General features: G+C 46.9%; 1 protein-coding gene across 1 annotated transcript in view; it reads right to left on the minus strand.

Annotated features, from left to right (window-relative positions):
* The window catches only part of PSD4 (pleckstrin and Sec7 domain containing 4), a 45406-nt gene extending 32967 nt beyond the window's left edge, over positions 1-12439 (minus strand). The window contains exon 1 of the mRNA XM_032177294.2: positions 12340-12439. The gene's annotated coding sequence lies outside the window, so the exon portion shown is untranslated. The remainder of the gene's footprint in view (positions 1-12339) is intronic.
* Positions 12440-15525: the final 3086 nt, after the last annotated feature.

Here is a 15525-nt window from a genome sequence, read left to right on the forward strand (position 1 = left end):
TTCAAGGAGACCAGTCAGGAGGCTCTGTGAGAGTCCAGGCGATGGGGAACAGTGGCTTGGCTGGGGCGGTCATGGCAGAGAAGGGAGGCATAGGGCTGGGAATGCATATAGGGGATGATTATAGAACCTGCTGTTTCATTATATTCGAGGGGTCAAGATAGGAGGGGAAGTCATGGGCAACTGCCAGATTTCTGACTTAAGCAACCAGATGGGCGGTAATAATGGCATTTGCTGAAATAGGAAAGAACTGGGAGATAAGGCTCAGGGGAGAAAATCCAGAGTTTAACTTTTATTTATTATTTATTTATTTTGAGATGGAGTTTCACTTGTTGTTGCCCAGGTTGAAGTGCAATGGTGCTATCTCGGCTCACCGCAACCTCTACCTCCTAGGTTCAAGCGATTCTCCTGCCTCAGCCTCCCGAGTAGCTGGGTTTACAGGCATGCACCACCACGCATTTTGTATTTTTAGTAGAGATGGGGTTTCTCCATGTTTGTCAGGCTGGTCTTGAACTCTCGACCTCAGGTGACCTGCCCACCTTGGGCTCCCAAAGTGCTGGGATTACAGGCATGAGTCACCGTGCCCGGCCCAGAGTTTAATTTTTAAATATTAGATTTGAACTACCTGTGAGATATTTCAAGTAGGCAACTGAAAAACGCAGCTGGAGCCCATCTGAGCTTGGAGAGGGAAGGTGGTGCCTACCTGGGATGGGAGGGGACAAGTCTGTAAAGAAGACTGAAAAGGGACTGTCACAAAGGTGAGAGAAGCAAGGGGAGAGCCATGTTGTCATAGAAGACAAGAGGCAGTTGCTTCAGACGGAGGAAGTGGTTGGCTTGGTTGATTGCTGCTGAAAAGTGGAGGAAGATTAGAAGCGAAAGTGATCTATATTGAACATGGCCAGAAGTTATGGACAAGTGGGGTTGGCAGCAGATGCGGAGGCAGAAGCCAGGAGACCAAGAGGTGAAGTGTCACCTCCTCAAGTCCGGGCTCTGCCCCCTCCAGTCCAGACTTCCTGGTAACCCATGGCTTCCTGAGGATGAAAGGGAGGCACCAGTGATCTTCCCCCTTCCCCAAGTCCAGGCCCTGCCCCTCGGCTTAGTTATGGGTTCCCATCCTCCCCTTGACCATGAACTCCTCCAGGGCAAGGACTGGCCCATGTGCTTTACAGCAGAGTGCCTGGCTCACAATTGCTCCACAGCCATTTGATGAATGAATAAAGGTTGCTCAGCCTCTCTTCAAGACTGTACTAAGGGGAATGGGACCTGCCTCTCCCCATTCCTTCCACGCAGTGGGTCTTGCATATGTACGGTGTGTGTGTGTGTGTGTGTGTGTGTGTTGGGAGTTCCCTCCCCAGCCTGTCCTCCTCCCCACGGCACAGAGGACACACAACACAGCAGACACACAGCACAGCCAGGCAGCTCTCCTGCCTCCCTCAAGGTAAGCTGCTTCCTGTTTGCCTGGAGAAGAAGCTGCTCAGCACAGGTGGCTTCTCCACACTGAGCACAGACCAGGGAGTGGAGCCCACCTTCTAGGAGAGGGGCCCTGGGGATTTCAGCACACAGCCCCTCCTGGGAGGTGAGGGGAGAGAGGAGAGAGGCCACCAATGAAAGAAATGGCACCTGACACAAACCCCATGACACTTTCCTGAGGACCCCAATGTGTTGACACCAGATCCTCTCCACGCATCATCTCTAGTCCCTGGGGGTCTGGGGTCAGGGTGAGGGGCTTTATTATCTCCAGGCTATAGACCAGATGAGGAGACGGAGGGTCAGCAGTCACTCTGGCTTGCACAGGCAGGAAATGGTAAGGCTGGGATTGGACTTAGGCCTGTGGAACCTTCCCAATGCACTTTCTGCTGTACCCCGTTACCACTGCATGCTGCAGAAATGAAAACCCAGGTGGGGAGCAGGGCTTCTTCCCAAACGAACGGAGCTAGACAGGGTAAGCCTGACTCACGTCTCCCAACTGGAAGTTCAGGAAAACCCTTGTGCTAATGGAGCTGAAATACTGTCCTGGGGCAGGGTGAGAGAGGAGGACTGAAGCATCCAAATGGGCTCCAAAGTAGTCTCCATAAAAGTCCTATACTTTAGAGAAGGCTGAGAGTGAGGCGGCCACATGCTCCTTTCTCCAGAAAAGGCCCTGTTCCCTCCCAGCTGTCTGACCTCCACAAGCCTCGGCCCTGGAGAAGGGCAGACAGAACACCTGCCTCTCCGTCCATTCCTCTGCCTGGTTGGATGTTTACAGTCCCACTGGCCAGCTCAGCTGTGGGCTCCCAGGATCAGAGCAGGTAGGTAGGGCTGGGCCAGGGCTTCCAATGACTGGGCACGTGGCAGGGCCCAAAGGTTCCTCTCCTTGCCGCCTGTGACCTTAGAGTGGGAGGGAGAAGTCTCCTAGAGGCAGGGAAAAGAGGAAAGGGAGAACAGCCCAGCCCAGTGCTGACATCACCAACCTCTGAGCGCATGTGTGCACTGGTGCTGCCCTGGGTGTTCTGGAGAAGGGCAGGAAGTGATTATAAAAGTGAATGACAAGCCTCCATCTCCGCACTTGTTTGCCCAATCCCGTACCGATGCAGTGACCTTGGGAGGCTGTCCTTACCCGCCCGTGGCCAGACAAATGAAGCACACCCAGTGTCTGTGGACAGATGGCCAGGGACGGGGCCACCCAGGTCACAGCTCCCTGGCTCTCCTCTGCCCCAGCACAAAAGCTCGGCTCAGACTCTCTCTCAAGGTCCTTCTCTTGGGCTCTTTCCCAGCTCTTTTTTAGATAAGCCCACTTGTTGTAGCTCTGTCCTTTTCACATGAGCAGTGAGTTGGGCACTGTAGTTATTCATCCTCTCTCCCCCAGCCCCTTTGGCACCAGAAGTCACCCACAAAACATCTGCTGAAACACATGTGCATGCAGTTACCTATAATGGCAAAAATGCTCACAACCTCAATATCCACAATAGAGAATGAGATAAATGAATAGATTACTGGGTAACCATATAGCCATATGGTGAACCTAGGCAACCTTTAGCCATTTTGTTTTTAAAGAGTATCTAATGAAATGGAAAGATGCTCATAGAATTTTGTTAAATAAGAAAACTATTTATAATTTCACTATGGTCCCAAGTTTTTTTTTTGTTTTGTTTGGTTTGGTTTGGTTTTTTTTGAGATGGAGTGTTGCTCTGTCGCCCAGCCTGGAGTGCAGTGGTGCGATCTCGGCTCACTGCAACTTCTGCCTCCCAGGTTCAAGCAATTCTCCTACCTCAACCTCCCAAGTAGCGGGGACTACAGGTGCAAGCCACCATGCTCGGCTAATTTTTTTCATTTTTAGTAGAGACGGAGTTTCACCATATTGGTCAGGCTGGTCTCGAACTCCTGACCTCAGGCGATCCCCCTGCCTCGGCCTCCCAAAGTGCTAGGATTACAGGTGTGAGCCACTGCGCCCGGCCTATGGTCCCAATTTTTAAAAAACTTGTTTGTGTTTGTGTATTTAGGCAATAAAACATCAAAGCATTGATTGACAGTAGCTATCTGTGCCTGACAACAGTATACATGATTTCAATTTCTTCATGCTTGTTTCATATGTATTCAGTTTTTAAAAATAAATATACTTTATGTTTGTCATCAGCAAAAATAATAAAGTTACTGTTTCTGCCCCCTCCCTTTCCACTACTGAGTTATGTACATGGCCTTGAACTTTAACTATCTAACAAGCCAGCTACTACTTTTGTTGGCTCCCATGTACATGTGAATAAAACCTTTTTCTTCTGTTAATCTGGCTTTTGTCAGTTTAATTTGCAGGTCCCAGTCCCTAAACCTAAGAAGGAAGAGGAAAAGGGTTATTTCCTCCCCTACTTAGGGTTAAGATAAAGCACCTACCCCAAGATTACCTTCTCCATGAACCCACAAATCTGAGGCTGTGTTTGCCTACATGGATATGTGGTACACATGCTAAACATTAATAGTTAAGCATTTATTTGAATGTGCACTAGAATAAGATAGAGTGTAGCCAGCCTGTGATTTAGGAATGCAGTAAAGTAGAAAATATCTACTTTGTGTTGTTATGTATTCACAGAAAAATATTAAATATTATTTAATAATATAATAAATACAAATAAATATCAAAACTCTCATCTCAAAAATTATAGTAGGGATATGTAAATGAGCAGACACTTTGTGCAGCTGGATCTGACCTTTGCAGCATTTTCTCCTTTGGAGAAAGAGCTGAAAGTCTTCCTTATAAATGCTCATTAGCCCTGATTGGCCACCAATCACTGAATACGAATTCAAGCAGGTATGATTTGCAAAAAAGCAAAGCTCTGGCATTAAATAGAGAACCGGTATGCTCTCATAAAGTGAAGGAGGAAGACAAACTCAGAGCAGGACATTTCCTGGGCCTTGTAAAGGGTCACGTATTCCCCTGGGGAGGCTCATGCTTAACCCTGCCCATAGCAACAAAGCCGTGAGCTTTGCGGTGCCCTCTGCAGCAGCAGGAGCTGACCCACGCTCTATCCATTGTCATTTTCAGAAGACAAAAGGGACAGCTGGTTTGGCAGCTCCTAGCAGGAAGAGCACCGGGGCCTCAGAGCTCATACCCCAGGAGGAGAGCCCGCACACCTAAGCTTCCTGGGGCCATTTCCCTCCTCTCTGACTCAATATATCTAAGCATCCTCCAAGGCTGCACTGAGAGCTCCAGAAAGGCAGAGTCCATTCATTGGGCCTTATTGTATATATCCACCTCCCATCCCTCCCCTGCCCAGGCTCCACAGCAGCACAGAGTCCATGCCAAGAGGATAATTTCCAGAGGTTGTCAAGCCAGGAAAGGGCACAGTTCAAAGGGGCACCACATATTCTTGTCAGCTCCTCCCTGTAAGCCTGCCCCATGCTCTGTTCCTGATGGGCATCTCTCGCCCTCACATTCTTCTGTGAGGACCTCATCCAGTCCCACATGTTAACCTCCCACCTACTCACTAAAGGCTCACAATTCCCTCTCTAGCCCAGCGTCTTAATTACCAGCAGGAATCTTCTAGTTGGATGTACAGCAAAGCATCAGACTTCGCAGCCTGCTCACACGCCCGTAAGCATCCTTCCCATCCCATGCCCATGCCTGCCCCTCCCAGGACCTGTCTAGACTGGCATCACATCCACCAGCTTCCCAAGTTAGCAACCTTGGCACCAGCCCAGGCCCCTCTCCCCTCATGGCTTTGGTGCCCAGTCCTGCTGGATCCTCCTCCCCTGCGGGTCCCTGGGCTCCACCAGCTCACAGAGCACCTCCTCGCTTTTCTGGAGGACTGCAGCAACTGCCTGCCTAATTCTCCACTGGGAGATCACTCCTGCCCTAGAAAATATTTACCTGGCACCCTCCTCCCCCATTCCCCAACAGTGCCCCTAACTGCTTCTCTCTTCCATTGCTTTAGGGAATGTCCAACCCTGTTATCTCAGACCTCTCCGGCCTCTCCTATGACCACACACCACCACACCCTGACCTATGGCCCCAGCAGGCAACGGATCCGTCTCTAAATGTTCTTGGCATGTTCACACGTCCTCTTGGACAGCTCCATTTCCTTCCCCAGTCCTCTTTATCCTTCGAGGTTCACCCCATAATGCCAATTCTCCATACAACCTTTCTAGACCAGTCCAATAGGAACTGACTATTACAATAATTCCATAACTCTAGCTACAGAGTACAGTGCAGAAATTAGAAGCAACAAACCAAGAGTACACACTGCAGTCAAATAGATCTTCTAAAAAATAGTGCTGGTGGCTGGGTGTGGTGGCTTATGCCTATAATCCCAGCACTTTGGGAGGCCGAGGAGGGTGGATCACGAGGTCAGGCGTTCAAGACCAGCTTGGCCAAGATGGTGAAACCCCATCTCTACTAAACATACAAAAATCAGCCAGGCACGGTGGCAGGCACCTGTAATCACAGCTACTCGAGTAGCTGAGGCAGGAGAATCGCTTGAACCTGGGGGGCGGAGGTTGCAGTGAGTCGAGATCACACCACTGCACTCCAGCCTGGGAGACAGAGTGAGACTCCCTCTCAAAAAACAAAACAAAACAAAACAAAACAAAACAAAACCATAGTGCTAGTTAGCCAGGGATGGTGGCTCACACCTGTAATCCCAGCACTTTGGGGGGCCAAGGCGGGCGGATCACTTGAGGTCAGGAGTTTGAGACCACCCTAGCCAACATGGTGAAACCCCATCTCTACTAAAAGTACAAAAATTAGCTGAGCGTGCTCACTTGAACCCAGGAGGCGGGGGATACAGTGAGCCAAGATCGTTGACAGAGCAAGACTCTGTCTCAAAAAAAAAAAAAAAAAAAGTGCTAGTTTTAAAAAGCAAGAAAAATTTAATGATTTATAGCACGAAGCAATTGTGACCCCATAAAGACGAGGTCTCATTCTGTTGCTGAGGCTCTAGTACAGTGATGCTATAATAACTCACTGCAGCCTCAAACTCCTGGGCTCAAGTGATCCTCCAGCCTCAGCCTCCCACGTAGCTAGGACAATAGGAGTGCACCACCACACCTGGCTAATTTTTTTTATTATTACCTTTTTTTTTTTTTTTTTGTAGAGAAGAGTCTTGCTCTGTTGCCCAGGCTGGTCTCGAACTCCTGGCCTCAGGCAATCCTCCAGCCTTAGCATCCCAAAAGGCTGGGATTACAGGCAGAAGCCACTGTGCCCAGCTCCATAGTGCAAGTTATGTAGGGTTAAAAATACATGCATATATAAATCAATATCATATCTTTCTAAAATACATCCAAATCTAAGGATAAACTTATCATAAATATGTCAGAGTAGCTGCTGCTCATGAGGGTAGGGTTAGAGGGTAAGTGTGAGGGGAAATCACTGGGACTAGGAATGAGGGACAAAGAGGAAATGATAATTCAATAACAACAACAAAAATCCAATTGAAAACATAGGCCAAGTAGATGAACAGTCCACAGAAATACAAATAGCTTGTAAGTCCTGTAACACCACTCACTAGAAAGAAATACCTACTAAAACTATAGCATGATGGCATTTTTTTCATCTGTCAAATTGGCAAGAACAAAAAGTTGATGATACATCAAGCTGGCGGAGCCGAGGGGAAAGCAGCACTCTCCTAAGTACAAAGACATGCATGCCTTTGGAAAGCAGGCTGGCAGTAACTTTTAAACCACATTTATGAATCCCTCCTGCTGAAACAGTCACAGAACTGAGATTACATAGATACAGGTATGCTTAATGTGTTATTGTCCATCACAGCAAACAAACAGAAATGGGGGAAATAGCTTATAAACTCACAGTGCACTGGCTAGATAAATATGGTAGCCCATTCAATGAAATATAGCATCATATATGTACTTAAAAATGATGAAGGCGGGGTGTGGTGGCTCATGACTATAATCCCAGCACTTTGGGTGGCTGGCCAAGGTGGGAGGATTGCTTGAGGCTAGCAGTTTGAGACCAGCCTGGGCAACATAGTTACACTCTCATCTCTACAAAAATTACAAAATTTAGCCTGGCGTGGTGGCGCCTGCCTGTGGTCCCAGCTACTGGGCAGAGGGCGGGCAGGGCAGGGCACTGAGGTTGGAGGATTGCTTGAGCCCAGGAGTCGGGCTGCAGTGAGCCATGACTGCACCACTGTACTCCGGCCTGGGTGACAGAGTGAGACCTTGTTTCCAAAAAAAAAAGCTGGGCGTGGTGGCTCAAAGTGCTGTAATCCCAGCACTTTGGGAGGCCAAGGTGGGTGGATCACGAGGTCAAGAGATAGAGACCATCACGGCCAACATGGTGAAACCCCACCTCTACCAAAAATACAAAATTAGCTGGTTGTGGTGGTGCATGCCTGTAGTTTCAGCTACTCGGGATACTGAGGCAGGAGAATCACTTGACTCGGGAGGCGGAGGTTGCAGTGAGCCGAGATCATGCCACTGCACTCCAGCCTGGCGACAGAGCGAGACTCCGTCTCAAAAAAAAAACCAGAAAGATGAAACCTGTCTATATGTCTTGAAGCAGAATGACTAAGTATATTAAGTTTAAAAAGTGCATATGTAAGTATTATTTCCTACTATTTATATTTTAAAAAAAGAAGAAGACAAGGAAGGTATACATACATATAAGCTTCTTTACAAATAGAATATGTCGCTCTGAAAGTATTCTCAGGAAATTGCCCCCGAGAATTGGAGATGACAGGACAGGAGAGGGAAAGAGATTTTTCACTGTGTACCTTAAGGGCTGTTTGCATTAATATTTTAAAAAGATTTTTGAATACATGTAAATATTGCCTTTAAAAATATTTTTAAAGAGTGTTAACCTGTGTAAGTTCTATCTTTTTTTTTTTTTTTTTTTTTTGAGACGGAATTTCACTCTTGTTGCTCAGGCTGGAGTGCAATGGCGCAATCTCGGCTCAACACAACTTCCACCTCCCGAGTGCAAGCGATTCTCTTGCCTCAGCCTCCCGAGTAGCTGGGATTACAGGCATGCGCCACCAAGCCTGGCTAATTTTGTATTTTTGGTAGAGACAGGGTTTCTCCATGTTGGTCAGGCTGGTCTTGAACTCTCAACCTCAGGTGATCTGCCTGCCTTGGCCTCCCAAAGTGCTGGAATTACAGGCGTGAGCCACTGCACCCGGCCAGTACTATCTTAAAAACATCTTTTTTAAAGGAGAGAAGTAGAATGTGCTCAAACCTAACAGCTGTCTTCTCTCTAACCATCTGTTGTCATGCACTGTGGACAAAACCTGCCCTCCTGGTCTCATGCGATCCTCCTGCTTTAGCCTCCTGGGCACAAGGCTGAGCCCCGGCTAACTGGATCTGACCCACTGACCTACTGCACCCTATGTAGTCCTCACCCTGCACCCGCATCCTCACCGTGGTCTGAGACCAGTATTTGTGGAACATGCCACATGGCCACATCTATTTTACTTTATTTTATTTTATTTTATTTATTTATTTATTTTTGAGACAGAGTCTTGCTCTGTCGCCCAGGATGTGATGCAGTGGCACAATCTTGGCTCACTGCAACCTCCGCCTTCGGGGTTCAAGTGATTCTCATGCCTCAGCCTCCCAAGAAGCTGGGAATACAGGCACGAGCCACCACGCCTGGCTAAGTTTTGTATTTTTCTTTCTTTCTTTTTTTTTTTTTAAATAGAGATGGGGCTCCACCATGTTGGCCAGGCTGGTCTCGAACTCCTGACCTTGAGTGATCTGCCAGCCTCAGCCTCCCAAAATGCTGGGATTACAGGCGTGAGCTACTGTGCCCAGCCGGCCACGACTATTTTATAAAGGGACAAATTTCATTTGCCAACTAGGAGCTTCTCCAAAAGTTAGGGCAGTCAGAAGTCCATTTTGGTGGACAGAATCTCTTCAAAATTTGGGCCCAAGGTTGGCTCTCTGACATTGTTACAGCATAGTATGAGAGCACTTGGCTCAAAAATGGCACCACCTCATGGCAAATTCTGATTCTTCACTTACCACCCATGTAACCTTGGCCAACTTTCTTACTCACTCTGGGCCTCAGTTTTCTCATCTGTGAAGTGGGATCATAATAGTATAGACCACGTAGACTTGCTGCGAGAATTATTTGTGTTACTGCACACAAGTTACCCAAAGTAGGGCCTGGCATATGGTATGTGTTCAATAAATGCTAATGATTTATATGCTCTTGGGCTGGTTTGTTTTTTTAAGAAAAACCTGCTAATGAGATCATCTAATAGATTTAAGGATGAAAATAAAAATAGATTATTGGAATTTTCCCAGAAGGCAGGTTTTTCTCATCTTTCATTCCCTGGGCATTTATTAGGTTGGTGCAAAAGCAATTGTGGTTTTTGCCATTAAAAGTAATGGCAAACATCACAATTGCTTTTGCACCAACCTAATACTAAATTTGAAAACCTCAGGGTCTGCTGCCCATATAATTCTCATTGTGTGGCACCATAATGTTATTATTATTATTGGTTTATTTTATTTTATTTTATTTTCAAGGCAAGGTCTCACTCTGTCGCCCAGGCTGGAGTGCAGTGGCACAATCTCCGCTCCTGCAACTTCCGCCTCCTGGGTTCAAGCGATTCTCATGCCTCAGCCTCCCGAGTGCTGGGATTACAGGAAAGCACCACCACTCCTGGCTAACTTTTGTATTTTTAGCTGAGATGGGATTTCACCATATTAGTTATGCTGCCCATAATGTTTTGAAGGATGCAGAGTGTCAGTAAGAAAAGCAAATGATACCTCTCCTACCAAAAGACATGCTCCCCATCTCTGTTGATCCCCTCTTGCCCTACTTGGCATAAACCACCAGGCCTGTCCATAAGTTGGAGATTGTAAACTTTCCTGCTGCAGCAGTGAGGGGCACCATCTGCTTTCCTGGGTGCCTTTGGTCAAGGCTGAGCCCTACCCCAGCCTCCTTTAAGACGAGTCTCTGAGATGCCTGCTCCCTACCCCAGAGCCACACTGATCTCCTCCCTGTTTGTCCAGCATGCCCAGCATTTTCATGCCTCGCTCTGGCTTCAGGGCCTTTGCACTTGCTGTTCCCTCTGCCTGGAATGTTCTTCCCCCAGGCAGTCACATGGCTATGTCCCACATTCATTCAGGTCTCTGCTCAAATTTCATCTCAGCACAGCCTGTCCTGACTACTCTGTTGAACACAGCAGCCCCTATCAACTTTAACCCCTTAAGCTGCTTTGCTTTTCTTCAGATCCTTCATCTGACATGACATTAAAATTGCTATGTTGTTTATTGTCTGTTTCTCCCACAAGAAATAAGCTCTGTGAGATGAAGGATTGTCTTGTTCACTGATGTATCCTTAAAACCTGGAATAGTGCCTGGAACATACAGGCCCTCAATAAATGTTTGTTGAATAAATAAACAAATGAGTGAGTGAGTCAATAGACCATGTTTTCTAGGAATCTTAATCTCTGTCTTAGGTTTAAGCTTCCCAATAAGAAACATACTCTTAGAGAGGGGCTACTCACCACTAGTTCATTTCTCACTGATCCTTTATAGGCAGCTTATAACTCCCTGCTGATAGGAACAGAGGGCACCTCATTCTGTGTCCCTAGATTTTGAGGACCTGAACATGAGGCCATTTTCCCACCTAATTTAGAAAGTCTGTTTGCTACACTTTCTAGTTAAGGCCCAATTTCTCTTATACGTTTCACTGTCATGCGGCATATCCCTTTTTGGGAATTTTTCAGTTTTGTTTTTTTCAGCATTTGTTGCTCTCTGAAATAATTCATTCAGCTGCTTACTTGCTTATTTTCTCTCTCCAACCCATATGCAAATAAAAGCAGTAGTATTCGCAGTGCCTACATGCCTGATTCGTAGTTGACACTCAGTAAATATCTGCTAGATGAATGAATGAATGACTCTTCTTTATATGCTTCACATACAGGAAATATCACGTCTGGAAGAAAATAATGAATCATTTGGCACTACACACTGTCTAAACCTGACCTTGGTGTGTTCTTTATGTAGAGAGTCTCATGGACATCCAATTAGTTGCTAATTAACATTCAATCAGCTCTGGGCCTCAGGAGGGGCCAAGCCTTTGGTTCAAGGGCAGATGGGGCTTACTTGCCCAGTCTTCACTTTGATACTGGCCCCCTGACCTAGACATGCAGACCATGGACACAGATCTGGCGAGTGCATTGACCAGAGCAGCAAGTCCATCCTGCAGCGTGGAAAAATCCAGCAAAGAACTCACATTCTTAGCTCCATCATCCTATGGAAAAGATGAGCTAGACAATTCTAGAGCCAGAAAGAAATCCTAGAGGGTTATGAGTTTGTCAGCTGAGCAGACACTTTTTACCTTCCCAGAAATCTCTGCTATTTTCTTGCTAGACACACCTAGGAGAAGGGCCAGCACCCAAGGGGACAGAGAAGAGCTGCCTGGTCCTCTAGCCCAGTGCACTCCTGGGGGGCAGCTCCTACCAAGCAGGGGCCAGCCTGGCCTGGTCATGAGCACCAGAAACCACTGAGGCACTGGGCCATGAGAGATTAGGAGCAAAGCCCTCAGTGTCACCTGATTCTGACACTTGGAAGACTTTAAGGGCTCCTCCTGCTCGTCAGCGGGGCTTGGAGCCAGGATCCAACAGCGCAGCTGGAGTAGCCCGAAGCGAGAGAGCCCAGGCTGATTTTTTCAGTGGAGAGAGCGTCCCCTTGCTGTCCCAGTCTCCGCCACTTTGTTAGGCTGGATTTTCAGGGGTCCCCTGCTCGCTCTCAGCCCTCTTTCCGGTTCCAGGGACCCTTACCCTCAGCGACAGCCGCTCCGCAGGTGCTCACCGGCTTGGCGAGACCGGTGCATGGCACACAGTCACTGTCGAGGGCGGCGACGGCGGGGGCTGCCCCCGCCCAGGCCTCCCCATGATCCCTTACCCATTTCCCGCCGGGCTCCTGCTCCGGCCTCCCGCCGGCACGGGCGCCCCATGGCCCCGCGCCCAGGCGCCGGCTGGGAGCAGCGAGAGCTGCGGGGCCTCGGCTGCGCGGGGGGCTGGGCCAGTCCAGCTCTGGGCGATCACAGGAGGGACTCGGTTTCCGGGACTGCAGGCTGGCTGCGCAGGGCGGGGAAGGGCGGGCTGAGACCGGGCAGGGGTTGGGGGTGGGGGGGGGGGCGAAGCTGTCGGACTGGTCTGACCGCGGTGACGCCGAGCTGGGCCGCCAGGCAAGCCGGGTACCTCCTGCACGCCCCGCACGGCACTGTCTGACCTCACCGCACTGTCTGACCTGTGCGCTAGCGAGCTGCAGGCACTCCAAAGCCCTCTGGTTTTTTTTCCAGTACCTAAACCGGAAACTGAGGCCTGCCCCAGATACGTGCAAGCCTTGAAAGGGATTGTTTGGAGTCCTTACAAACCCCTTGTTCATTTACTATTCATTGGGCGCAAGAAAAAGTTGCATTATTTGATTTCCAAATTTCAGCTGTCTGTAACTGTTGACTTAAAGTGAACATTCACTAGTTGGTTTGGGGATTGGTGGCATAGAAGCAAATAGCTGTGATTTTACACTTAATCTATTTTAGCAAACATATGCTCAGAATAGGTTGTCATTGGCGAGAAGCTATTATTTTTCAATATCACCCTTGATGTCACTATCTGGTTTCTATTTCTGTAACTATGTAAGGCACCATATAATGACATTTTGAGTTAAATGATTCCGTATTTCCTGTATATTGTGAATAAAAGTTCTCCAAAAGGAATCTTCCAGTAGGCAGTTTGTAAACTGGAGAGACACAACCCTTATTGTAAAACAAAGGTGCCCTTCCAAAGAACAAAGGGAAGGTTCAGGTTTTATAGCAAATGGTCCTACACAGGTTTCCTGTGCAAATGAAGGTTTGAAATTTGCTTAGTTCTGACTGCTTGACAAGGCTAACTTCTGATTGATCAATACATCTGAGTCCTGACTGTGTGATACAGCTGCGCCCTAATTGGCCAAGGCAGGTGAACTCTGATTGGTTGGTTCAGGTGAGCTCTGAAAATCCCAGAAACAAAAAGGTGCTGGTTTTCAGAGAGCTCAGCATATGTGACCTTTAGTCAGCAAATGACCACTCGGCTCTATTTTAAATTTAGGCCAATACGGTCCAGTTATTTGACATGTAAAAATGGAAAAATAAAATAAAATAAAACAGATTTAGGCCCACTTAACCACTCAAGATCCATCTTGAAGAATTGGCTCTTGAATGGTCACATTCATTCACAATATCTAGTGAACATTTTAGCTCCCCTAGGAATTGGCAACCTAGAGAGGTTCATTTCTTGATTTGATGCTGCTAAAATGAAGCTGACTAGGCTCTCTACAAGCAGTAACAACCATGACAACACCTAATATTTATTAAGTGCTAGGCAATAAGCTGTCTTAAAACATTTAATCCTCAGGGCAACCCTACGAGTTAGGAAGCTTTTCACATCATGAGGAAACTGAGGCACAGAGAGGCTAAGTAACCTGATCAAGGACACACGGACATGCAGTCAGGCAAAACCCAAAGACCACGCTCTAAATCAGCAGTCTGCAACCTTTTTGGCACCAGGGAGGGACTGGTTTCCATGGGAGGCAATTTTTCCACAGAGCGGGGAGGTGGGAGTGGATGGTGTTTCAGGATGATTCAAGCACCTTTACATTTATTGTGTGCACTTTATTTCTGTTATTATTACATTGTAATATATAATGAAATGATTTTATAACTCACCATAATGTAGAATCAGTGGGAGCACCAAGCTTGTTTTCCTGAAACTAGACAATCCCATCTGGGGGTGATAGGAGACAGCGACACATCATCAAGCACTAGATTCTCATAAGGAATGCACAACCTAGATCCCTCACACACACAGTTCACGATAGTGTTTGCACTCCTATGAGAATCTAATGCCGCAGCTGATCTGACAGGAGGTGGAGCTCAGGTGGTAATACAAGCAATGGGGAGTGCCTGTAAATACAGATGAAGCTTCGCTCGCAATCCCCCACCCCCAACATGGTCCTAACAGGCCATGGACAGGGGATTGGGGACCCTTGCTCTAAATCAATGCGCAACACTACTGCTTAGTCTTTTTAGATGGGGATTTGATGCTAGGTTTAATAATCCTATAATTTATTGGTTCATTTATTCACTCTACAAATATTCACTTCAGTATTCACCTACTGTATATATGCCAGGCACTGGTTAAAACAATGCACTGAACACTCCAAAAGCTTGCAGCTAGCAGGAAATATAAGCAGTAGTGTGAGGTACACTGGTAAATTGTAAACTTGGGAGGCTGAGAGGGGTGTCTTTCAGGGTGGAAATCCTGAAGGAGGGAGCCACAAAGAACAGAAGCCCAACAACTACATGCAAACTCCTTTAAACTCTTGGCAGATTCCTGAATGAACAATGCGTGGAGCAAGAATCTAGATGACCCGAAGGAGAACAATAGTGAGCAGAGATCTGAGCAGTTAGTTGCCGTCTCTGGGAAAGTTCCACCATCTGAGAGGGACTTGGTTCTACTGGGCTTTCCACTGAAACCCTAGAATGACCACCCCTTAGCAGGAAAGACTGCATCCCAGCATTAAGGGATATACCCTAGAATTAGGGACAAAACCAAAAGAAATTTATCCAAACAAAGTGCAAAACCAAATCTCCACAAAACCAAGGTGAGTTTTCAGTAATTTAACTTACTGTTAGAACAAAACTTGACACTCTTCAAAGGAAAATAGAACGCAGAGCATCTACAATATATCATTCACAATGTTCACCATATGACAAAAAATTATTAGACATTCAAAAAAGCAGAAAAATGTGAGCCATAGTCAAGAGAAAAAAATAAATTGAAATAGACCCACAGGTGACCAAGATATTGGGATCAAAAGATAAGGAATTAAAAACAAAAACTATGATAAATATGGGTAAAAAACACTTCCAGCAAAAAAAAAGATATAACGGGTAAAGAAATCAGGCATTTCAGCAGAAATATAACCATTTTTAAAATAAAGTGCCAAAAGGAATATAAATAAATCCACATCGATGAAGGTGATATCTGTATCTTTATTACCCCAGAATGAAGAGACATCCCAACTTTTGCCCTCTGGGGGAAGCCT

The sequence above is a fragment of the Hylobates moloch genome, unplaced genomic scaffold (genome assembly GCF_009828535.3).
Source record: "Hylobates moloch isolate HMO894 unplaced genomic scaffold, HMol_V3 SCAFFOLD_15, whole genome shotgun sequence".
NCBI classification, from domain to species: Eukaryota; Metazoa; Chordata; class Mammalia; order Primates; family Hylobatidae; genus Hylobates; species Hylobates moloch.